This window comes from Grus americana, chromosome 3 (genome assembly GCF_028858705.1).
Source record: "Grus americana isolate bGruAme1 chromosome 3, bGruAme1.mat, whole genome shotgun sequence".
Taxonomy (NCBI): Eukaryota; Metazoa; Chordata; class Aves; order Gruiformes; family Gruidae; genus Grus; species Grus americana.
Window position 1 is genome coordinate 106,973,391 of NC_072854.1, and position 24,060 is coordinate 106,997,450.

General features: G+C 44.0%; 1 pseudogene; it reads left to right on the forward strand.

Annotated features, from left to right (window-relative positions):
* Nucleotides 1-13,121: 13,121 nt before the first annotated feature.
* Nucleotides 13,122-14,914, forward strand: LOC129204568 (heat shock transcription factor, Y-linked-like; annotated as a pseudogene).
* Nucleotides 14,915-24,060: the final 9,146 nt, after the last annotated feature.

The following is a 24,060-nucleotide window of genomic DNA, read 5'->3' on the forward strand; positions in this document are numbered from 1 at the left end:
GGTTTAGGCCGGGCTGTAGCTAACACGTCCAGGACAACGTCTGTCCTTTCTGACTCAGGGTAGGCCACGGACAGCACTTTCTCAGCTCCTGTGGCCCCCAGGCACGGGTCCTGCTTGGCAGAGGGAGCAGGCTCTTGGCTGTGATACAGCATGATTTCTGAATCAAGATAACTCATTGGAAATAGTTGTCTGTATGTCAGCACTTCAGGAGAGCAGGCTCTGCGATTCGCTCTCAAAGTAGTAGTCAAGGTCAAACCCACATGGCAGTTTTGGGGTTGGTCTGGACTGGCCAAGGGAAAAAGAAAAAAAAAGAACAGCAATTTGTCTCTGCTAGGATTTCACAGCTAGGAATTTCCCCTAGAAAGGGAAATTGATGTCACAGCGGATCAGCTTTTTGTAATTAAGACATAACCTCTAAAGCGTAAACAGGGGCAGAGAGGTCTCCGAATCTGCAGAAGGTGTGGATTGCCAGTCCCACAGGCAGACAGAGACACCCAAAATGAGCTTATGTTTGTTTTTCCAGTAAGAGAAATGCTATTTTGAATTCAGTGCAGGGAAAGAGATTTTTAGACTCTTTCCACTCCAATCCGTTTCCTCAGTGTCTGTGCTCGGTCAGGAACTGGTCTTTTATGAAATAAAGTATGTGATCAATCTTTCTCAGAAAAATGACCCCACTGAGTATAATGGCACTATTCATGGGCATAAACTTCCCCGTCTACAAATATCTGCAGATTCTGGTCATCTGTTTGCTCCCATGCCCTCGTGTCTGCATACACACATTAAAAAAGTAGGAACTTTTGAAAGAAATAATAAATCCAAGAATACATGCACCTTCTTTTTTTAAAACAGCTGCACCGCGCTATGCTAATAGCATCTGCATGTACTTGCAAGCACTCCTGCTTATCCGTGCATGTTTTGACTATGCTTTGGGGTTGTTTAAGAGTATTTACACCAGCGTAACCACAACGGGTGCTTAAAGCCCTTTCTCAAAGTCACACAAATTCAAGCACCATCAGATATTCATCCTATCAGAACAAGACAAAGGAGCGGCAAATTCACTATGGCACATTTACTGATACAAGACTCCCTGAGGGAGACCTGGCCTTAAAACATGGCAGCATTTTTGTCATGTAACAGGAATACATGACGTCCAGAGCTAGAGCTGTTCTGTGGGCATTATATACAACAACAAGCTTTTATTTATGAAGGAAGCAGCTAATAAAAGTGGAAAGAGGAAAAAAAAGTCTAGGGATAAATCCCTTTTCAGAATGGGTAGGTACAGGAGGGAAATAATTGTTTCCAGATTGGAGCCAGGCAGCAGTCCACAGTGTATAGTGAAGAAAGAGCAGGCAGCTTTTCGGCACACTTGTTTCCAATCAAGTGGAAACCGAGCGTCTGAGGTTAGCCTAAATGGAAAGCATAAACTCAAACAGGTTGCTAGTCCAATCCAGGGACAAGGATGGAGGCATGAAGGGAGGTGAGTTTCTTTCATAGACAGATGGATGTCTCCAGGCGCCAGCACTGCTGTGGTTGCTGATGCTGCCAAGGAGTCCTCTCCGTTGCTTTGGCACTGTTGCGTTAGGTGCTGTGCAAAGAGAACAAAAAGATGGTTCCACTCCGACTTGCTTGCAGTTTCAGCGTACAAGTCCAAGTAAAAGTCCAATGGTGGGTCTTAAAAGATTTTGCTTCTGCTTAAGCCATGTTCTTCATTTGAATTTATAATTCCTGCTTCCAAAGAAAATAACAGTGCTTGTGGATACTGAAGCTGGCTGGGTTAGGGCAACAGTTGATCCGGACAACTTTTGTGGGGGCAACTTGTCCTTATTCAAGAGAGTGAGGCCATTAAAATGAACAGGATCTTCCACTTAGGAAGGGCATATACCCACTGCAGGATGCATTCAGTCCTGAAATAAAGCGAGGACAGATGCTTACAGAAGGGCATGGAGCTGTCCTGTGTAACGTCTCCAACTGACACACTGGCTCTAAGTGTTTGGGGGAAAGAATCACAGCTGCCAAAGTTAACGGCCTCCCAGGGCCTTTGTGTAGTTGAAGGGAGACACGTTAATTATCATGTCTTATTTAAAAATAGTTGTCCCAAATGCACTCACTTTGCCCCATGAGCAGCACGTGTGGCTCAGCTGGGCTGCAACTGCTGCGCCCCTGGGTCCAGGGCTGCTGAGTGCTGCGGGGTGGTGGCTGTTTGTAGGGACAGCAGGACGGGCCCTGCCGTGTGTGTGAATGCCTGGGAGGAAGAGGAGGTTTGGCTGCCGGTGGGAGCCGTGGCTCTTGCGGCCTGCGCCCTACTGGAGCCGGATGAGAGGGCTGTTCGGGCAGGAGTGGAGATCAGCTGCGCAGGAAGCGAATGCTGGATAGGAAAAGCGGACAGTACAGCCAAGGCTGTTTTAGTCCTTTCAGCCTCTGCCGTGACCCTAGCTAACGTTTTGCTTTGACCGCTGCTAAAGCCCACTCCCAGGCACAGCCCTCCAGGGCTAGGGGAGCCCTGGCAGACCAGTATGGTGCTGGTGACCCTCTCAAGCACAGGCAGAACTGTCCTTTGCTACTTTATACATCCTCTTCCTCTGGAGTCGAGGTCCTAGTCCACATCTCAAGGCTTGCTGTGCTGAGCCCTGGGATAGCATCTGAAAGGTTGCCAGAGCATGACAATGAAGACAGTGACCCTGGAGTCCGGCACAATGATTGTGAGGGCCTGAGGCTTGGCAATAGACTCCCCAAGACTGAGATGTGCTGCAAGTCTCAGCACTTTCCACTCTAAGTGCATGGTATATTCCTTCCCCTGACCTACTTTCCTTAGGGAAAACCCAGAGAGACATGTACTGATCTGAAGAAGAACCCCTTCCCCAATCCAAACCACAAAAATAAGCAACCCCCCCCCTCAAAATACCTTACCAAAACAAGGTCCTGTACTGCAGAAATACCTCCTTCCATGGAGAGAGGAGAACAGTTGCATGATAGATATTGGTCATCCTAATCACTTAAATCCTCGGAGACACTCAATTAATATGGTGTGGGCTGCATTATAAAGCTAGAACAGGACAGAATGGACCACAATCTACTTAGTATCAATCCGATTGTAAAAACAAAACAGAAAAAAATCATAACAATTTAATTATAACACAACTGTGATCATAAAGTACCCTCCTCCTTCCATTCTTCCTTTATTATAAGATTCATTTTTTAAAATTATTACTCTCTGTCATGTTTTGGACTGGTTGGATAAGACAGCCTTCACTGTGTTTCAGAGATGAGTTGTCCAAACTGTCACTGTTCATCCAGTTCAGCATCTGAAGGGCCGTCAGCATCCTTGCAGTGGAAGTCAGTATTTTACGGCATTTCCTCACCAGTGAGTTGAATCTTACGATCGTGTAAAATACAGAAATAAATGGATAAACACAGAGTCATTCTATAGTCAGCAGACTTACTTTATGTTTAGGCCAGTGTGACGGAGATTAAATCCAGCTGATATTTTACAAGAAAAAGAACCACAGAAGACTCAAGAGGAAACACAACATGGAATTATGTGCTGAGAACTGTCTACGTCAGGCAGGTGACTGTCACAAGCATGGCACACTTCTGGTCTGGCTGGACTGGCAGGGGAAAAGAGGTCTGAGAAAAGGGCTCTCGATGTTTATCTTACACCAGCCTTTTTGCATTGCTTCAGTGGTAAAACAGGTCAGAAAGACGCCGTTTTTCCCAGCTCCCAGCGACCTCTGAGCTGCATTGTCTGGCCATTTGGTCCCCTCCTGCTATCCCACAGGAGCACATATAATGGCAGAATTAAGCAACAACTGACTGGTTAATACTTTTTGTGCCAGCTCCTGTTCAGGGAGCAAGAACACAGAGCTCTGCAGAGGCACCTGTAGCAAGTCCATGTAATTCAGGGCAGTCTGTGTGCTGCACCCACATCTGCCTCAGCTCATACATCCACCTAGAGCACAAAGGAAGCAGTTTTGTTCTCTGGGAGCCTCCTCCACACATTCCTGCCTGCACCTCGCCCTGTGCTGCACCAAGTCATACGGCTCAGCGCAGCCAAGGAAGCCAGCCAAAGATCTCGGCGGTCTGTTCCTGGCTCTGCCCCTGCTGCGCTGCGGGGTGTTAGCAATGTGGCTTATTGCCTCTCCGCCTTGTTTCCCCCACCTGTGAAACAGGCAGTGCGTACTAAGACATCCTGCATCTCCTAGGGTACTTGTGGCTGTGACCTGCCTGAAGTTTCATATATACTTGGGGTCCTTGGACAAAGGGATGCATGCATCCTATACATCCAGGCACAGCACACATGTGCAGAGCATTAGCACTGGGCTAAGAACATCAGTTTGGCTCACAGGCTCCAGGTTTTGCAGCAGGACGTCAGAGAACTGTTACAGAGCTCAAGAGATTAGAATGTATGTATGGAAAATATTATGCACAGCAAAGTACTCTGACAAGGGATTATATACACACACGATAGGCAAGAAAGTTTAGGAACCCTGAAACAAGCACAAGATGTTACATTTCCTCTTGATGCAATGCATATATGCCAGTGATACCTTTCTTTTCCCCTCAGCTAGTAAACTCCCCAGGGTGAAGATGTGAAGGTCTGGCATGAATGCCCATGGGTTTTATGTCTGGATATGCCCAGCAGTTTCAGTGCCACCCTTCTTGGTTTTTCCTGGTGCCAAGGAAGAGCCCAGCTCTGCAGTTGGTGCGCGCCACAGCTGTGGTCCCCTGCATCGCAGCAGGGCTTTACACGTTGGCCCATGGTTGCTGTTTGCTGATAATAAGAATATAAACAGATGTGCATGTTTGGGGAGCAATCTATGATTCAGCATTAATGTTTCCTTCTTTTGCACAGACCAAACTAGAGGCACTAGGAGCACATGAAATATGTATTGTTGAGTTTTACTGAGGTTCATTAAAAATAAAATTATAAAGGGAAATCCTTCCCCGTTGGACCCTGAGGCTACTAAAAGTTGTACCTACGTCTGTGGTTGAGGTGATACAACAATTGGAATTCAAATACTGCTTCATTGTCTGAAGAGGTTTTTCCTATTCGTGGGTCACAGTTATTCCACTAGACTGTGACCACATAACCATAATTGGGCAGCTTTGCACTTGTTTGAGATAGCTACCATCACAGCAGGAAAAAGACAAGCTAAAAACCAAGTGTGCAGTGTGTCACATAGACTGGTTTGAGTTTGGTAGTATACGATGAGGATATTCAGCCTCCAGGGCTTGTGATATTCCACTGCACCTTTTAGGGATGACTGTGGAATCACAAGAAATGCTGTCCAAGTTTCCACTCTGCAATGAGTGATCTCTGTGTTTTGAAAAACTGGAAGAGAGAGGGCACTGAAGAGGACATGATTAATAATTTTAAAGCCCATACTGGGCTGTGGGCACTTAATTTAAAATAAAGCATATTGGGTCTCTCTGAGAATCCATTTTTGTCTGTGGTATAATAATATATTTTAAGGATTTACCATAATATTTCTATGATGGACAGATGTTTACCTTTGTCTGCTCCTATGTCTGTGAAAGGAACAAAGCTGAGCTTTGAATGAGTACAGCACAGTTTAATAAACTGGCAGATCTAGATTTAGTCTTCATAATTTTGAACAGCTAAAGCAATAAAGCTATGAAAATATTCCTAAATGATGTTGCCAGACAACAGTGTATTATCTGTGCTATTTTCTGTGTGTAGCACTGTTCATTGCCACGCAACAAATTGCAAAGGTCATCAGACCCTGACCCTGAAAAGCAGCTGTATTATAACAGTCACTGGAAAGCACCAGTCCTTGCACATAAAATTGTTTCAAGCAAGAACATCTTTCCCAGACAGATTGCGATCCACACACTGAATCGTGCTTTTCCTCTGAACAACCAGAGGTAAGTAAAACCCTTATGGAAAGAACAGCATACATGTCCACCTAGGAGAATTTTCAGCCCTATTACAAGTTTCTATACACACATACATGCCTGCCCAGGCATAATAAGGGTGCATTTTAATAGTACCAAGAGCAGCTTCTCCCATTGCTAGCTAGTACTACTCAGAGCCTCTGTCTCCCTGCTGCCCCCTGCCCTTACTCTGGAGACATCCATCCGCCCTTGGAGCTGCGAACTGCTCTCTGAACTGCCTCCCCAGTTCTGGATTTCAGCAGCAATTTCAGCAACGCAGCATAGTTTTCCTTGCTGTGCTCCCACCTCCTCTGGCTGGTATGCCCAGGACAAGGCTCCCTCTTGTGCTGCCCTTCCTCCTCCCTCAAGTGTTTCCAGGTTGGTCCTGAATCAGCAGTTACTTGTCTCTGAGAGGGCATGTGTCTAGAAAGATTCTTAAGCTGCCACTGCAGGCTACAGAGTTTCAGATCATTGACATTTCCCACTCTATTACCATGTGCTCTCCAATGCTGGGCAAGCTCATATGGCTGGAGTTTTCACCTCAGTGTAACTAAAGTGAAGCATTTTAACCTACGTTTATGTGCCTGAGTAAGAAGGCAGATTTCAAGAGCTGGGACAGTCCCTCACCTTGCCATGAAGTTAGCCACTCTTTACATCTCTCTGTGCTCCAAGGAAGGGGGTCCCCATTCTTCTTTTCCTTTGGAAAACGTGAAAGATATTTCATGGTCTGGCAGGTACTAACAGTTCCTTGAAATTAGATATCTAAAAGGCTGTTACAGCTGGGGAAGGTAAAGATCTGGCCCAAAGAGGAGACATTAACCATCCATTTCCATGCTTGCTGAATGATAGCTGATGAGGTAGATTGCAGCTCTAATGGGTTCCTAAACATTACATGTTTGCTCCCTGCTTCCGGACGGATGGGGACGGATACCACAGAGTTCCAGCTGGCTGCTCTCTTCTTCCAAGGGGAATTCACCTAATTGCCTAGGTAACTTAATGACATGCAAAAGTGAGGGCAGAAGAGGAGAGGTGTGGGGCCTGCAGGTCCTTGGCAGAACCCCTGTGTTTACTTCCCACTCGTTCTTCAGTCCTTTTCCATCCTTCACTCTCCTCCTTTCTGGATACAGCTATAGAGACCTGTAGCTCTCGTTGTCTGAACCAGATTGTCCCATGATCCCCAACAGCAGCACTCAGGACCAGTTACACAGGACTTCAGGCTGGCCTGAGGCAGGCAGAGCTGGCAGGAGATGGTGCCGCAGAGGGGCTCGGCAAAGAGGCTCAGCTGCTCGCTGGTGGGGAGCTCCCAGGTCTCCCTCCAGCTTGGCCTTCACGCACCCACACTCCTGCCACTCTGCCCACAAGCTTCTGCTGTTTGAGAAGAGCAGGACTTCTCTGGTGAGGGGGACAGAGAGACACCTGCCTGGGCAAGAAGAGCACAAGGAGGGAGAACCAGGAGGGTTGGTGAGGCTCTGCTGGCACCACTGCCAGGAAGGCTGCTTTGCCCTCAGAGACTGTGGCTTCTTGAGGCTGGTGGAGATGTTGCCTCTTCACCCCTTGTGAACACAGCCTGCACCCCCCAGCTGAAGGCACTGGAAAAGCTGGCAGCCATTGTGGTCTTCTCTCCACCGACAATGGACTGACACTGTTTTTCTTCAGGGCTGTTTTATGAGGAGCAGGAAGAGGGCACCCGGACAGAGCGCTAAGGATTAACTTTACAAGTGTGTCTCCCTTTGACAAAATGTTTGAGGTTTGCCAGTTCCCTTACGTTCTCTCCCGCTGGCTGAGGACAGCCTTGTCCTGAATAGGAGAACAGGAACGGTGCAAGAGCTCAGCTGTCTGACATCTTCCTGCCTTCTAGCTCAGAGAGAGGGAGATTAATAAAAGCCGCCAGAGAAATGCCTTGGAATGACCCTTTCTGATAGGAGAGACAGTATCATGGAAACACCCATCATTTGTTGGCAGGGATACTCACTTCATTCCTTAGGCACACAACCAAATCTCTTTAACTCTCCTCAGGGTCATTTTTGGACTGGATTGCAAGTATGTTTTACGTAAAAAAATAAAGCCAAAAAACAAACCACTTGTTTCCTTCTGTTTTACATTTGTGACATTTCCTAAAAGGAACAAAATGTTGAAACAATGAAATATTTTTCTTTTTTACAGCCCTATCTATCATTAAGAGACTGTTTGCTTAACATCTCTTCTTCCCTGTGAAGGTGATGGATGGGGCTGAACAAGACTTACAGGATCCAGTAAGTGAGGTGCCATTTGCGTCACCAGCAACAGCGGCCATCAGGGAATCATCTACCATTTTTATTGTTTCAAAAAGAGATGTGGAGAAAGAATGGATCAGGCTGAGATTTATTACAGTTGGTGGAACAGACTTCCCATTTAGACAAATAGAAATTTGGATTCTTTGCAGGAACAGACCCTATGTGAGGCTGTCAAGTTAGGCAGGGCCTTGTTTTTGGAGGGAATGTCACATAAGCATACTCAGACTTGAAATCGCCTAGAAAGACTGTTGGAGACTGCCTTAGCAATCAAGAAAGTGCTGCATCAGTGATGAACGAAAGAACAGAGTTCATCAGAACTCTCCTGCTTAGCAAGTTGGGTCCAGTTCTCCCCTGGATGTCAACCCATTAGTTGCTGGAGAGACTCTGAAAGGGACTTCAGAATAACAGGTGAAACTCTGGTCTTCTACAAATCAGCTTCCATTTTGCTGCAGCAGGGTTTCCTTTGAACACTTGAGACCACTGGAGACTAGGAGATGAACACTAACAACTAACAAAATGCCAGCCGTCAGATTTATTGTCTAAACAGTGATCTCACCTGCAGAGTTTTTTAAGTGGCATCTTATGGTTCCCAACCCCTGAGTCGAAAGCCCTGAAGTACCTGCACTGTCACATTCCCATTCTCTTTCCTGTCTCAGGGAAATCAACCAGGATGGGAAGTGACGAGTATACACAGGTTTTGTGAACTCTTAGGAATACTTGTGGAAGTTGAGATAAGGGGAATGAGAGCGCCAAAACGCCCGTGTTACTGGAAGTGGTAAGTGCTCTAGGAAGCCTCCTCAAAGTTCTTGAGACCCATGCCAGGGACTCTTTCACTGCTCCGCCTCACTGAAACTCCTAAATTGATAGCCAGTTCTGCTCATGGGGATACCTGTAGGAATTCTGCGGAAGCCAAAAGACTGAATCATATAGGAGTGCAATCAGGCACTGTAATGAATCTGACAGGGACAGACAGAATTGGGGGTCTGGGCTGTTCTAAAATAAATGATTTAATTTGACCAAACACTTGATAAATTCTTCCCTCCTACCTCCTTTCTGAATGCAGTTCCATGTCCAAATTCATTTCTTTCACATGATTAATCAGCAGCTGGAAGCAAGTGATGTCATGGACTCTGACACTTGTCATCAAATATTACATTTCTCTCTTTTTTTTTTTCCCCCCCAAACTAAATGACTGCAGCAATGGCTTTGCTGGCTGGTGGCCAGCTGAGTCTCTGCAGAAATGTAGCACTCCTTGTCTCTGTTTTCCCATATTCCCCAGCTTGCTTGCTTTCTGATGGAAAAATTAACTTCCATGGCAAGACTCTGAGTAGCACCTACGGTTGCAGTGTATCCAAGAAAAACATACTGCAAGGACCAGGGGAGTTCTTACAGCCCTGGCAAACCAGGGGTTCAGAGGAAAAGTAGTGCTGGGGCAGCTTCAGTGTGGGACAAACATTTTCGTGTCAGATTAAAGATGGATGGAAGGAGGTTAGAGTCCCTCAAATGCAAGCTGTCAATACGAACAAGCATTACAATTGCATTTACATGGAAACAAAATGTGTCTCAGCTTTTGGCTACTTTGGAAAAAGAACGATAATGACCTTTGCAGGAATGGTGCAGGACACTTAACTGTTGAAGAAATTTGCCTGGCAGTTGTTAACAGATGATGTCTCTCAGAAAGGGGTAATGCCTAAAGTCAATATTGCACTTCATTTTCTGTTAAAAAAACAATAAATTACTTTCATCTTTTTCTCTGTCAAAACTATGCTCTCCCATTCTTAATGCTTAAATGATTCTCAGGGTTTTTTTTCTCAGGTTTGGGCGAATCAGAGACATTTGCTTGGTACTGTAAGTTGTAAAAGCGGAAGGTGGGGCCTTGCATTCACTAAAAACTGTTTTGTGTCAAGTTCTATCTCCAACAACATATCAGTTTAAAAAGCCCACATCTGGTCTAACCTGTTCTCAGTGATAAATGCTGTCTTTGAGAAGGCAGTCTTGATGGGTTGGTTTTGGAATAACTCTGATGGTTTATTTTCCATTTTAATTTTCAAACATTTCAAAGTGTCTGTAACACACTGTGAGCATAAATGTTGGTGAGTTTTGGTTGATTTTGTTTAGTTGAGACATTAGCTGTGTTCCAGGCAAACGGAATTAGGATAACTATTACAGCACTTGATTTTCCAAATCCTTACAGAAGGATGAGATTACAGTCAAATATTTTCTGTTAATACGCTTAAGCATTTAAAATTATAGAAGCTTTTTCGTAAGTAAATGCAAAATTATTGCAGCAATTCTGAGTATCAGCAGGGCTTGAAAGCCTTTAATTAATTTTGGTTACATTTGAAATAATTGTAATAATTTGAGAATAATAAATCAGATCAGTCCCTGGGAAGAATCCCATAAAGTGGATTACATCACACCTGAAATAAGTTTTGGCTCTTTCTCTAGCATTTAGATAATCCATGAAAAATCCCACAAAAACTAACGACAGGAAACACAAATTACAGGCTGCATATGTTACACAGTTACGTCCAATGAAAAATACCTACTGATTCGAACGGGCTATGGACCAGGTCTTATAGTGTGCACTTAAATTAGAAATTCAGCTGTCTCTGGAATAGAAACTGGTCAAGTTCTCTTTTTCAGCATGCAGTTCAACATCCCTTCAAGCCCTGTCTCCAAGGAAGTACTTTTTTCCACATTTCCTATTTTCACTTGTACTATTCAAAAATTGAAAGCAAGGATTTACATACAAGGTACTAAATAATCTACTGAATTCAAATCAGTTTCCACTGGGTAGACATATTTTTTCCATCCACATTTAAGGTAAGCATACCGGACAGCCTTTCTTTTTAACAAGCTGACGCAACATAAACAGGATGAATGAATAGGTAACTCTGCAGCTACAAGTGGAAGATCTCTGAGTACTTTGCAGTGGTGAGACTGGTCCTCCTCACCGCACAAGTAAGAAAAGAAGAAGGCAACAGGAGCAACAGTGTGATGCCCGAGGCAATGCAGGGAAGCAGCAGCAGAGTGAGCCATCCACCAACCCACACCAGAGCCACTTTTGGGTCTTTGGACTGCACTGACAGCCTTGGCTCTGTATTTAGAGAGAGACAGAGCTAAATAGCTAATAATAGCTAAAGCCTTCTTCCTCATTCCTGTTTGCATACGGTCACGTTTACATGATGAACTTTAGTAAAGCCAACACACAAGTTATGTTACTTGTACTAGTTCCTGCGAGTAGCTGTTCTTTTGACACAGCTATTGTATTAGCTCTTGTTGTAGCAGCTTTTACAAGCTCGTCTGCAGCTGCCTCTGCTCAGCTTGGCCCAGCCACAGCTTCTCAGCCCACACGGACAGCCCTTGTTTTCCATCATATCCTCTCCCTGCAGGTCAATAGCAAAGTCCAGCTGATTTGCTCCATGTGTCTCTCTGGGCCAGGCCTTCGGTGGTGCTCAGGCAGCTCAAGGAGACCCTTCTCTCTCTGCCCAAACTCCCAGCCTTTATTAGCTCTGCCTGTCTGATTTGCTCCATGTGTCTCTCTGGGCCAGGCCTTCAGTGGTGCTCAGGCAGCTCAAGGAGACCCTTCTCTCTCTGCCCAAACTCCCAGCCTTTATTAGCTCTGCCTGTCTGATTTGCTCCATGTGTCTCTCTGGGCCAGGCCTTCAGTGGTGCTCAGGCAGCTCAAGGAGACCCTTCTCTCTCTGCCCAAACTCCCAGCCTTTATTAGCTCTGCCTGTACTGTTTCAGTGCTTCTCGGGCTCAAACTTGTCCTCACACTTCTGCCAGGGTTTCATAAAACTCCCAGGGCCTGATCCAAATGCTGAAGGGAAGAGAATCACTGACTCCTACAGGCTCTCAATCAAATCTTTTCTTTACTGAAAAACATGCAGTCCTGCAGAGAGGGTTGAATTAAAAGCTTGCTAGAGCATCATTAGTTTTGCCGGTTTGGTTTCTGAAGGGTAGATATCAAATAAAAGCATAGGAAGCTAACCCAAGAAAGGGGTGGGATGCATAGCTCCTGTTTATTTCATTTGCAAAATTTACTTAGGTAGCCTTTTACTTACAGTTTATCCTATGGAGCAGCCACTAAGACACTGCCGAAAACTGACAGCGTTACCTCAGTACGTGGACAGCCCACTACAGAAGCAGTGCTACTGAAGCTACAGAGTGTGGGTTATTCTACAGAAAAAATGGGGAAGCACTTGGAACAGATTTCTGTTTTCTTTTAGCAGCACTTTTCAGCTGGAGAACCCACAGGTAAATAAAGGAGGCCAGAAGGGAGCTAGTCCGGGCGCCACATGGAGAAGGGGAAGCCATACCTAGAGGAGGAGCAGCCCTGCAAGCACAGCAGTCAGGCAATGGCTGCAGCCTCAGCCCTGCTAATCAAAACTCTTTGCCCAGGTGGTGAAGCAGGAGCTTCACCATAAGAATAAAGAGGATGCAGACATTTCTGCATGGGTGAAAGGTGCCCAACTGAAAAACTTCAGGTTTGGGGCACTGCTACTCCTAACAGCGCAGCCTTTCCTCTTTCTCCTGGGTGACCAAATCCTAAAGGCAATTGAACGCAGCACTGGCCTTTCAGGACTTATAAAATGCAAATGCAGTTTTATTTACTTCCTGACCCTTGGCTCAAAACATCTGCAGCTTTCTAAATGAAAAGCAACTACTGCTATTTAGCAACTTCTTCTGCCACTGCTTTATTCTGCCAGGAGATGGAGGCCATGCTGTGATGTGACCGTGACACAGCACGGGTGTTGTGGTGACATTTGAGAACTTTCAGTTGGGTTCCCCAGGGAGCTGACACCATTGCCCTTCATCTTGCATCTTATCTAGCAGGACAAAGCTTGGCTGGTCAGGTAAATGGCTACAGCTGGAAATTTCAGTCAAACCGAGAGAAAAAATTGAAAATGGAGCCTTCTTCATCAGAAACATCTTGGGTTTCTGTTCCGGATGAGACAGCTGAGTCAGCATTCTCCACTTCTCCTGTCCTTCCAGTATGTGACAGAAGAACCGCTGGTGATGCTCCCTTTGCACCTGGCAAGGGAGCTCTGGCAAAGCTTTTCATCCCCTTTCTTCCTGAAGAAAATGTGGAAAATTGTTGGAAGCAATTGGTTTCAGTCAATTTGGTGGGATGACGTTAGAAACTGTGTAGTAGTTGCTGAAAGATTTTTCAAAAAGGAAGTGCTCAGAAAGAGAGGACCTCTGCAAATTTTTGAAACTGAGTCCATGAAAACATTCATCAGCTTAATCTTCACAGATTCAGCAAAATGGAAGGGGATTCTCCAGCATCTGCCTCACCTGATGAACTTCAAGCACTAGCAGCAGCAGCTACTGCTTTTGGCAAGGTACATCAGTCCTCTGCACATGAAATAATTTTCAGGATATTCTGGTGGGATAGACTTACATTCAGATACAATAAGCCTTTACAAGGTAGGAGATGAGGATGGTAGTGAATGTCCTGATTTTGTCTCTCTGGTCATTCTCAGCAATTCTTGATGTAGTATTTCTAAGGAACAGAAATGCTGAAAAAATAGGTTTTGGTTATTTCCGGTTACTTTCAGCCCAGGAAACGGAAAGACAGTCTCATCGTATTGTGCTTTTCTCATACTTGCTCTGTATCTTGCTGTACCAAAACCTTAAACATCCTTGTGGCATCTGCTGAATGCTGACAAGATACATGTCAACATCATATTATTACCTGCACATTCATTCCACAATGAAGTGGCTGAAAAAACAGTGGTATTTGGGTTTCTACATCTGTTTTTATGCTTTGGAAAATCCTACACTTCTCTACTCCCAAATACTGAAAACATAAAAGGGGTTATGACTTAACAGAACTGTATTATAACATTTTATTCAGCCTCAACTTTAGGTTTAAAATGTCCTGAAGAGGCCTTTTTAATATCTGTCTTTGTCTTTTTTGAATCAAATGCTTCGTTATTGTAGCTTTGTCTTTCTCAGTCTGGAAATGATGGCAACTAATTTCTCTCCTTTGCATTTTTTAGTTACTCTTCTATTATAATCCTGTTTCAAGAGATATTATCCCCACCTGCTATGAACCTGTAAGTGGAGTGCTGGTGTAAAAACCACAGCACCACCTGCATTCTCACTGGACCTGGATTTGAAGGAAGACCGCTTGAGGAGAAGCCCAGATGTTCAGCCAGCAGTAGGAGCTGCTTCTGCAGAGGAGAGCGATCCCTTCGTAGCAGCTTCACAGAGGACACCCAGACATCAGCACCCAGCACCTCCACACCTACCAAGCCACGTGCTGAAGCACTGACCCAGATTGGGAGTGCCTGTACATTCCCATCACCAGAAGGCAACAGCCACACCCTGGCTGATGTCCACACTACTGCCACTTCACCACACCCTGTTCTACCTCCTGTACCAAACAGTCCTTCTACACCAGGGCTGGGGCTTCCCGCCTTTACGTTTGGGCATCCATATCCAGCAGCTGTGCAGGTTCCCTGGGCTAGCCTGCTTCTCTTCTGTGAGCCATGGCTTTCAACGTCCATGCTGGCAGCAGTCTCTGCTTTTGCTATGCCAAGGCCACCACACTGCCAAGCTCCAGATACACTCATGGCCCTACTTGCAATCCTGCCATCCAAATAGTGCAGCTGCAGGCAATGGGGTTGGACCCTAACACTAGAGACAGCACAGATACTAGGTACCAAGCAAATAGAGTGTCATAGAGCTAGAAATAGATTGCTATAGAAATAAATAATAAAGTGTTTATGTTCTCAATAAGAAATCATTTCCAGTTGTCTTGTCCTGTCTCTACAGTCTCACAGTTACCGTCTCTGCACCCCGGTGGTTTGCCTGCAGGGAGATGAACTGGTTTGCTCCAGCCCAGGGAAGCCAAAGGCCCCAGGCACTAGCGGTGCACTCAGAAAAACCCAGCAAAAGGGCAGCGTGTGGCTCATCCGGTAGCTGCACCAGCACCAAGGGCCACTCACACAAACCCAGTCGTTCATAGGTCTTGGTGAGTCAATGCCCCTTCCTCCCCTCAGGTCGGACTAGAAGAGAGGGGCTGCAGGGAACAGACTTGGGGTTCTCCTGCCCATCCTACATTACATCTGGGCATAACAACAGCGTTGCCACTGGCAAAGTTGCACAGCTGTCCTACAGGAGTCACACACTGTCCTTTCTGTCTCCATCATGAGTGGATATGTTTTAACGGCACACTGGAAATGATACAGTAGAGCCCAGCGCTCAGTGACCACTGGATGCTTGGCACTGGCATTGATCAGTGACCCTGGGATTTGCAGGAATGAGTACTGTCAGCAAGCAATGCCCTTTCCCTTCCTTCTCTCCTTCCACCCCCTTCCCATCCTTCTTCCTTTTTACCTATTTTTTCCCTCCTTCCTTCCTTCCTTCCTTCCTTCCTTCCTTCCTTCCTTCCTCCCTCCCTCCCTCCCTCCCTCCCTCCCTCCCTCCCTCCCTCCTCTTTCTCTCTCTCCTTTTGCAGAACAGCTCATCTTACTGTTTATCACCGTACAACATTGCTCACCATCAGGAAACCTCTGGAAACCAAGGAAAACAGAGACCCTGTGAGACAACTCGAGTGAACAAGCCTGATGCAAGACGCATCAGGCCTCCAATGGCTTCAAAGGCACTCAGTGCTCAGCAGCATGAGCACCACAGTGAGCTCAGCATCTGGCGGGACAGGCCCTGAGTTAGGATGACAAGGAGAGGTAGAAGCACAGAAGAACACTAGAAAAAGATGAAGAAAGGTGCATGACTTTCTGGAATGAGAGGGGCAACAGAATGATGTAGGTGTTTGTTTAGAGCTCCATCTTGCAATATGATCCCTATTCAGAAGTCTGACGTGTTTTATCAGGACTTCTGGCACAAACTGGACTGCAGACCTCCAAAAAAGTCTCGATTTTGAAGGAGGTAGAGTTAAAGGTTTTTGGATTATTCATTCTTTGTTCCATCTGCTGTTCTTTCTTTCTCTCCTTTGGTGGGGATTGGTCAGCTCACGTGGTATTTAGAGTCAATTTTACAATTTGCAGACACTAGTGGAGGTGTTTGGGTTCATTGCTGTGTACATTCAAATAGCTATTCTTTGTGATTCAATTTTTCTTCCATGAGTCAACTTATGCTTGTTTCAGGCTTCACAAGAAATATTTTACAGCAAAAATCCTCCCAACACTATAAGCTAAAATTTAGATCAAAGTATTTGGTACATCCCTTCAGCATAAGTTTTATTTCATATTTCTTTATAATAAAGAAAGGAGAAGTCCTTCTAGAAAAGTCCCCAGGAAGCTGACAAAATGTCATACAAATGATAAATGTCATTTGTATGCTTTTTGCACTCTCTTATAGATTTCAATAGCAGATTATATCCTACTTATAGGAGTCCATTGGGTAGTTCAAATAAACCAACAAAGCTCAGAGATGCTGACAACTGGCCTCTTTCAGCACATGCTTAGAATGATTAACTGTCCATCAACTTTGCAGTACAGTTTGGCTGAACCAAAAATTACATTAATGTTGTTAACATTGAAAGGAACTATTCAGCATGTCAGAAATGTATTTGCTTTACAGCAAGATCAAAGCACAAGACAAAACAGATCACAACATTAGGCAAGGTTCCTCGCTCTGACTAAATCTGGTGGATGCAGAATAGCTTTGAGGAGACACTTCTGTGAGAAATGGGAGATGTGGCTCAGATCCTCTCAGATGGAGAAGATATTCGGATCTGGGTTTTACACTGCCTACATGAGTCCTTGTGTTTGCAGAAGAGGTGGCTACTACCATCAGCAATTTTATAATGTTAGCCTGCTCTTTAACTTTTTCCACTATAAGTTTTTTAAGAAGGAAAGATTTCATTTTGGGTTGAATGAAGTATGTTCCACAATTCAGAGCAACATTTTACAGTTTTTCCTGTGAATGCAAATAAAACCCAGATATCTCTACTATGGATTAGTTCAAACTGATTTCAGCCCAATTCTGATTTATTTGGCTCAGCCACCAAACTGAAAATTTATTCAAGTGACCTTAAGAGTCAGAACCTCACTGCCAAAAATGAAAACCACATGTATATCTAAAGCAGGAGTCTCTCTGTCTAAGAGTTTACTTTCTAAGGAACAAGTCAGGCCTTGGAAAGGTCCCTGTCTCTGTGTTGTATGAACATTTAGGAAGTTTGTGCAGGAACTGGGAAGCCAGCCTGGACTACCAGCATCCTAAATGAGTGCCCAAGCCACAAGCTCTTCTCTCCTTACTGCACAAATCTCCCACTTCCTTTCCACAGCAAAACTACTCTGGCTCTAGCGGTTAAAGGCTCTCCTCACTATCAGAAGAGCTAGGTTCCTTACTCCCTTAGTGCGCACAAGGTGGCTATTGAGAGACCATTACACACAGTAGCTCAGCACTGAGATTAGAATCAACAGAGGTTCTGTGTTCACATATAACCTCTACAATGGGAACAAGTTCATCTTTTCAAGATCTAGGAAAACTCATCTGCCATCACCTGCTGAGTGCATCTGCTGTGGCATTGACTGTTTCAACTACAGAGTGGGATCTGAAGGCTAGACTTTATTCAGCATTCACAAGGAATCTTCCCTGAATACGCAGAGTAGGCTTTGAGCTTATAAAAATTGTCACACTTGCTGTCTGAGACAAGAAATTAAGAGGTGAAATGATTTAACTGGCTTTTAAGATAGCTGCATCATGTGGAAGAATTAAATGAATCTGATGTTGTTATGGAACCTCCTGTATAAATGCTGAAATAAACAGGAGTATGAAAAGCTCTGAGAAAGACTCAGGAGACAGAAATGCAGTTTAGGGAGGAAAGCAGAGGTGGGTGAGAAATGATCTAAGTGTTGGCATTGTGTGCAGTACGGTGGCCTTGCTCATCCTCATTAACATAGTGCTTTGCCACCCCCTCCCCGGACGGGGTGCCTCAGAGCACTTTTCACTCAGAATGATTATCATCTTTCCCATGCAGGTGGGAAAACAAAGGCAGGGAGAGGTAAAGACCAACATTTTAAAAACTGGACAGTGATTTTTGGTGTCTCTCTTTCTGCATGTCTAAAAGGAAACCAATCTGGTTTCCTTCATGAAAGCCGTGACTTTCATGAACCTCATGACTTTCACAAGTGTGGAATATTGTCTGCTCAGCATGTATAAAAAAGAGGCCCAAAGTGTCTCAAATTCAGCATTTGAAATGAGTACATGGGAAATGTTGGTCTCTTATATGCTTCTCTTCCTCATACAGAAAGTCATCACCATTACTGTTTCCTTTTCTAAATTACAGTGAAGTCCTCTTTCTTCTTTTTAAATAATATATCTGATTTTGACATTACTTATTGCAGCTTTTGTATTCTCATTTGAATACAAGCTGTAAGTCATCCACACATAACATGGAGGTATCTGTGGAGTTGCATTTGCTTTTTCCTGGCATTTGTATCAACTCATCTGACTTGATAGGGAACATGAGGAAACTGCATCTTCCCTACATGTCATGAAGAACTGTATATTTTTCTTTTGAATATGGGTATTGCAGCTCTTCTGACAGCACTACACCCACCATCAGTTTTGCCAAGTTTTATGCTACCTTCAGTGACAGCACAGATACTGGAATTGAACTGCTTGGTGACTGTCAGGCAATGTGTCCTAAGAGCGGGGGTATTCTTTTACCAAGGATATCAAGCACAGAAAAGCTCCTCACTGAACCAAGCAGTCTCAGGGAATTCAGACTGCATCACTGAGCACTGACCCAAATTCTGGTGCAACAGCTCCCTTTGGCCAGGTGCTCACATTGACTCTATCACATTGTCTTTTCTGCTATTTTCCCCTCCTGCTTATATTAGGACCACACTGTATTTGTGCAAATATCCAGTTCCTCATGTGGATTTAGGAAAAAACAAGTACATGTCCACAGATGCCACAGATGTTTTGGAAAACCTGTAGCTTGTATTCAAATGAATGTTTGTGATTTTTCTTTATTTGCAATGTCCTCTCCTCTGTAATTCTCTATTGAGTAATGACTTTCTGCCAGGCTAACTTCACCTTGACAATGTCAGATCTATGTGCTGTTCTCTTTCATTTCTCTCTCCTTCACTATTGTATATCATTATGTGAGCTGTTAAATAGCAGCTCTACTTCAACCCCGCCCTGGCTGAAATGGTCTCCAGGCTCTACGTGGGCTTTGGGAGACAAATACAGATAGGCTCAAATGGATAGAGTTTATCCACCACCAACAGTCAACTCTGGCTGGCTGTGAGAGTTTACAGTATGACTGTGTTTCATGAAGACAGTTTTTGACCAAGGATGAGTGTCACCCATAATGCCTGCAAAGTTTTGCTGCTCTGGAAACAGATATTACTGTTATGTGAAAATATTTGTGAGATGTATGGGAACACCAGGGTGATTTGGGTGAAATATGACAATGGGATGGAAAAAGGCCTGCTTAACTGTGATTACGAAAAATTACAGATGAGGAGTATGATTCATTAGCAAAGTGCAAGACCTTGCAGAATTTAAAAATAATTAACTTCTGAAGTTCTTGAAGCAATTGATGCTTGTCAGTGTCCTGGTTTTGTCTGGGATAGAGTTAATTTTCTTCCTAGCAGCTGGTATAATGCTGTGGTTTGGATTTAGTATAAGAATAAAGTTGATAACACCCTAGTATTTTAGTTGTTGCCAAGCAGTCAAGGACTTTTCAGCTTCTTATACTGGCCTGCCAATGAGAAGGTGAGGGGTGCATAAGAAGCTGGGAGGGGACACAGCCAGGCCAGCTGCCCCAAACTGGCCAAAGGGATATTCCATACCATATGACAACATGCTCAGCACATAAACTTGGGGGAAGCCAGTTGGGTGGGGGGCTGCTGTTGCTCAGGGACAGGCTGGCCATCGGTTGGTTGGTGGTGAGCAATTGTTTTTCATTTGCATCGCTTGTTTTTCTTGGGTTTTATTTCCTTTTTTTTTTTTATTCTCATTTTCATTACAATTTATTGTTGTTGTTATATTTTATTTTATTTCAATTATTAAGCTGTTCTTATCTCAACCCATGAGTTTTCTTACTTTTACCCTTCTGATTCTCTCCCCTATCCCACCATGGGGGTGGGGAGAGGGTGAGCAAGCGGCTGTGTGGTTCTTAGTTGCCAGCTGGGGTTAAAACACGACAGTCAGATGTGGAAGAGAGGAGGGAAGTTATAAAGAAGAAGATGAGGATGTACTAGTTACTGTTATTTCCTTAATTTGAGATCTACATTTGAACCTCCCTGATACATAAAAGAAATCCTTTGATTTTTTTCTTCAACTTACTTACCGTTTCATTGTACAAGAGGAAAAATAAAGCCTCAAGGTTTTGAAAAGCCACAGTGGTTTAACTGTAGATTTGCCTTAAACCTGCTTTGTTTGATCAGTAGAAAATCCCTGTATGAACTCTCTTATTTAATTTATCTTAAAATGTAATAAACTCTTCATTACCACATAATTGAAAATCAAACTGGCATGAACCAGTCTAACTAAGTTGGTTCAAAACCTAATTTAAGGCTTGATTTAATGGTGTTAATGCAAAGTTAAATAAACTAAATGCCAGTAAAGGTTATTTTAGGAATGGCCATTCCTGCTGAAGGGGAAGGAGTTGAAAACAAACTTATTTAATTTACTTTAAAAGTTAGTAAGATAAACCATTCTAAGTGCTTCTGTGCAGAGAAGCCTGCAGAAATATGACAATGGATTCTTTTAGTACATGAATGAAGTTCAGAAACAGAAAGTGATAAAGCTTTGCTTTTTTTTTTAAAAAAAACCAAAAATCAAAATAGGAAGCTTCTCCCCTTACCACTTACGGGAGTGAAAAAGATATTTTTACCTACATTCATTCAGTTTTGTTGCCATTGCTCCTACAGTTGCAGCTCCAGCAATGAAAACACGGGTCATGATACAACTGTGCCAGTGGAGACAAGCTGGGCTGAACTGGAGTGCCTGAACACTCTGGTGGAATCCAGCAAACAGATGGCTTTGAAACAGTTGCTCTGGTAGTGTTAGCAGTTTTGCAACGAGAGAAATTTCACAGATAAATTCTCCTCAAAGGGCCGTAGGAGCACCTAATATATTTCGCAGGAATCTGTTACGATAAAATCCCCTCAAAGGATTATCACACAGTGTAACCGAGTTGAGACTGCAGATATATCTATGTCAAACAGCTAATCCAGCTACCAAGGAGATAGATGTCCCTGCATGGAAGCCCTCTGCCCCCTAGTGTTGACAGCAAAGCTTGCTTTCATAGGTTGTGGAGGAGGGAACTCCTTGAAATACAACCCGGGAAGGATTTATTTGAATATTAATGTATAATTGGCATTGCTTACCCACGTCCTCCCCACGATGACTACCAGCAGAGGGCCCAAGTAAATTATACAGGTTCATTCACATAGTTATGGGGAACGTCTTGCTTTGTCTGTCATGTGCGTTTTTAAAAGTTAGACATATATTATCCTTTTTCCCAGTACTGACCTCATTTCAGTTAAAATCATTATTGATTTATCATTGACTTCAGGCAGAGCACAGCAGTGTTAACTCACAGTTTTCTAAGTCACATGAACAGGTCTGCTGATCTCTCGGAGCCTGGGTTTGTCTGAAGGATTTGTTCCAAGATCTGGAAAGCCAAAGAGACATCAACAACCTTAAAGGCATAATACTGCTCTTCAGGCTGGTGCATTTGTCTCCTAAAGAGATACTTGATTCTTTAGCAAAACTGTACAAAACATGTACATAAAGAGGCAGGAGAAACTGTCTGAATGGGACAGTGGTCCAGAGAGCACCATGGTAGCAGGAGCTCTGCACAGGGCACTCCTGTTGGAGCTCCTCCTTGATGGGCCTGCAGAGGGCCTGTGCTTAAAAGCAAGACTTTGGTGGCATTGCAATGATTTGGATGCACCACTGGTTGCTTTGTGACTGCGCACTTAACCAGATTTAATTCCTGTTCCTCTCCCACCACCTTGGCCTTGTCTGTTTGATTCGAGTGTCATGTTTAGCTCATTTCTACATACATTAGAAGGCAGTCATCTACACAGCTTCATGATGCTATAGACCCTGGCATGAATGGACCATTAGATGATCTCAGGTCTATGCAACATTCATGGTACAACTGGTGAGTATCCCCTTACAATGGAGGTGTGCTTCTGTGAGTCAGATCAATAGGCTACAGTCTGGGTGACTTTAGATCCTTATTTTATCTCTGTTTTAGACAGAAGGATATACCATGGTGCTCAGTACTGGAACATAAGTCTAAACTGTCTGGTTGGATCTGAGGCTTCGTGGATACAACAATGTGGGATCACTCTAAAAATTAACATGAGGTGTGACACCAATATATGATACTTGTCCACAGGTGGCACTGCGTCATGAGCCCTGGCTGCATGCTAAGTAATCTTAGGAATGAGCATATGTCCTTCAGTTACGAGAAAAATGTTTACTTTGGTATTCAGTAATGACCTTTCCTTGAGGGACTGCAGATTTACAGAGAGGAATAAACTGAGCAAGACTCTTGGGAAGTACTGTAGCACTGTCTATTCTAGCATAAAACCTCAGATATGTTGGGCCTGACCTTATTCCTATCTTCTGTGTAAGCATAAGAGGTTTTAATGTTATTTTGACAGATGGTGTTGTGTCTGTTTCCATTCGAAATCCAAGGGAGCATCTCAGTGTTTGAATTTGTGTCAGTAGTCCTATTTCCAGGTATTATTTATACCTCCTGAAATAAACCAGTCACAATTCCTTGGATATATTTGGAGGATTGTAACAGTTTATGACCAAAAACTCCCTGAGATCTCCTACTGTAAACGTCTAAGTACTAAAATGGAGCACATTAGGGCAATCCACAGAATGTCCCTATGTACTTCAAAACAACCACCAGCCTGGCAACAATTGCTTCTGGTGAGAGACACTGACCTCATAAGCCAAAAAGCTGCGATGCAGCTTGTGACACGATTATCTGTGAGAGATCCTTCAAAGAAGTTACTTCACAGATCTGTTTAAAGAAGAGAAAACCAGCAAAAATACTTTTGATGGCCATATGAATACAGTGCAGGGCTTTGCTCAAAGAATCTTTTAACTTGCTCTCAGGTCAGATGCTTCTCATGTGATGCGGCTAGGAAAAAAACACGTGAAGGGACATTCTGACTGAAAGCTGTATGGTAATAACTCTCAAGGAAGGAGAGACTGAAACAATTATTTGTCTTCCTATTACCCATTTTAGGGGACAGAAGAGGAACACTGAGTTAAGCTAGATTTTTGCCTCTGAAAACTACAAAGGAAGCAGGCAGAATACACATTCTCAGAAATACAACTGACTTTCACATACCCAGGGCCCTGATGCCGTTAGTTCTTGTACTTTCATGAAGGTTGCAGTACATGTAATTTCTCTGAAACCCCTTTGCTAGGTTGCACAAGACCTACACCTCTTTGCACTTGTCCAACAGGGTGAGAGCAAAAGAAAGAATCCAGTGAGAATGTGGAAAGAAGCAAGGAACTTGTTTGTCTCTCAGCTTCAGGCCAGAGACCTGAACAGACACCTCTGTAGTCTGCATTAATGCCCTTCATATTCAAGAGTAGCATTTTTAAGAGAGAAAAAAAAGCTGCAAGTTTAGCTTCTAAAGTGGCTGAGAAAGGCCAGCTAGGCTTGTAAAACAGGTTTCCATCCTTTTCAGCCCCTAGAAGATGACAAAGCCCACCTAGCAATTAAGGAAGAGAGCTGTTAGCAAGGGTAGGACAAGACCTGACCCTCATCTCTCTTGTCTTGCAGCCTGATTAGGAGCATGGCTTTTAGTCAACCTTCAGGTATTTACAGCCTCTGAAATCCACATGGCCATGCTGACTGGGGCATCTGTTACCTGCTGTTGAATCAAAGAGAGCTTTTTTCCTAAAAGCCTAGCCAACT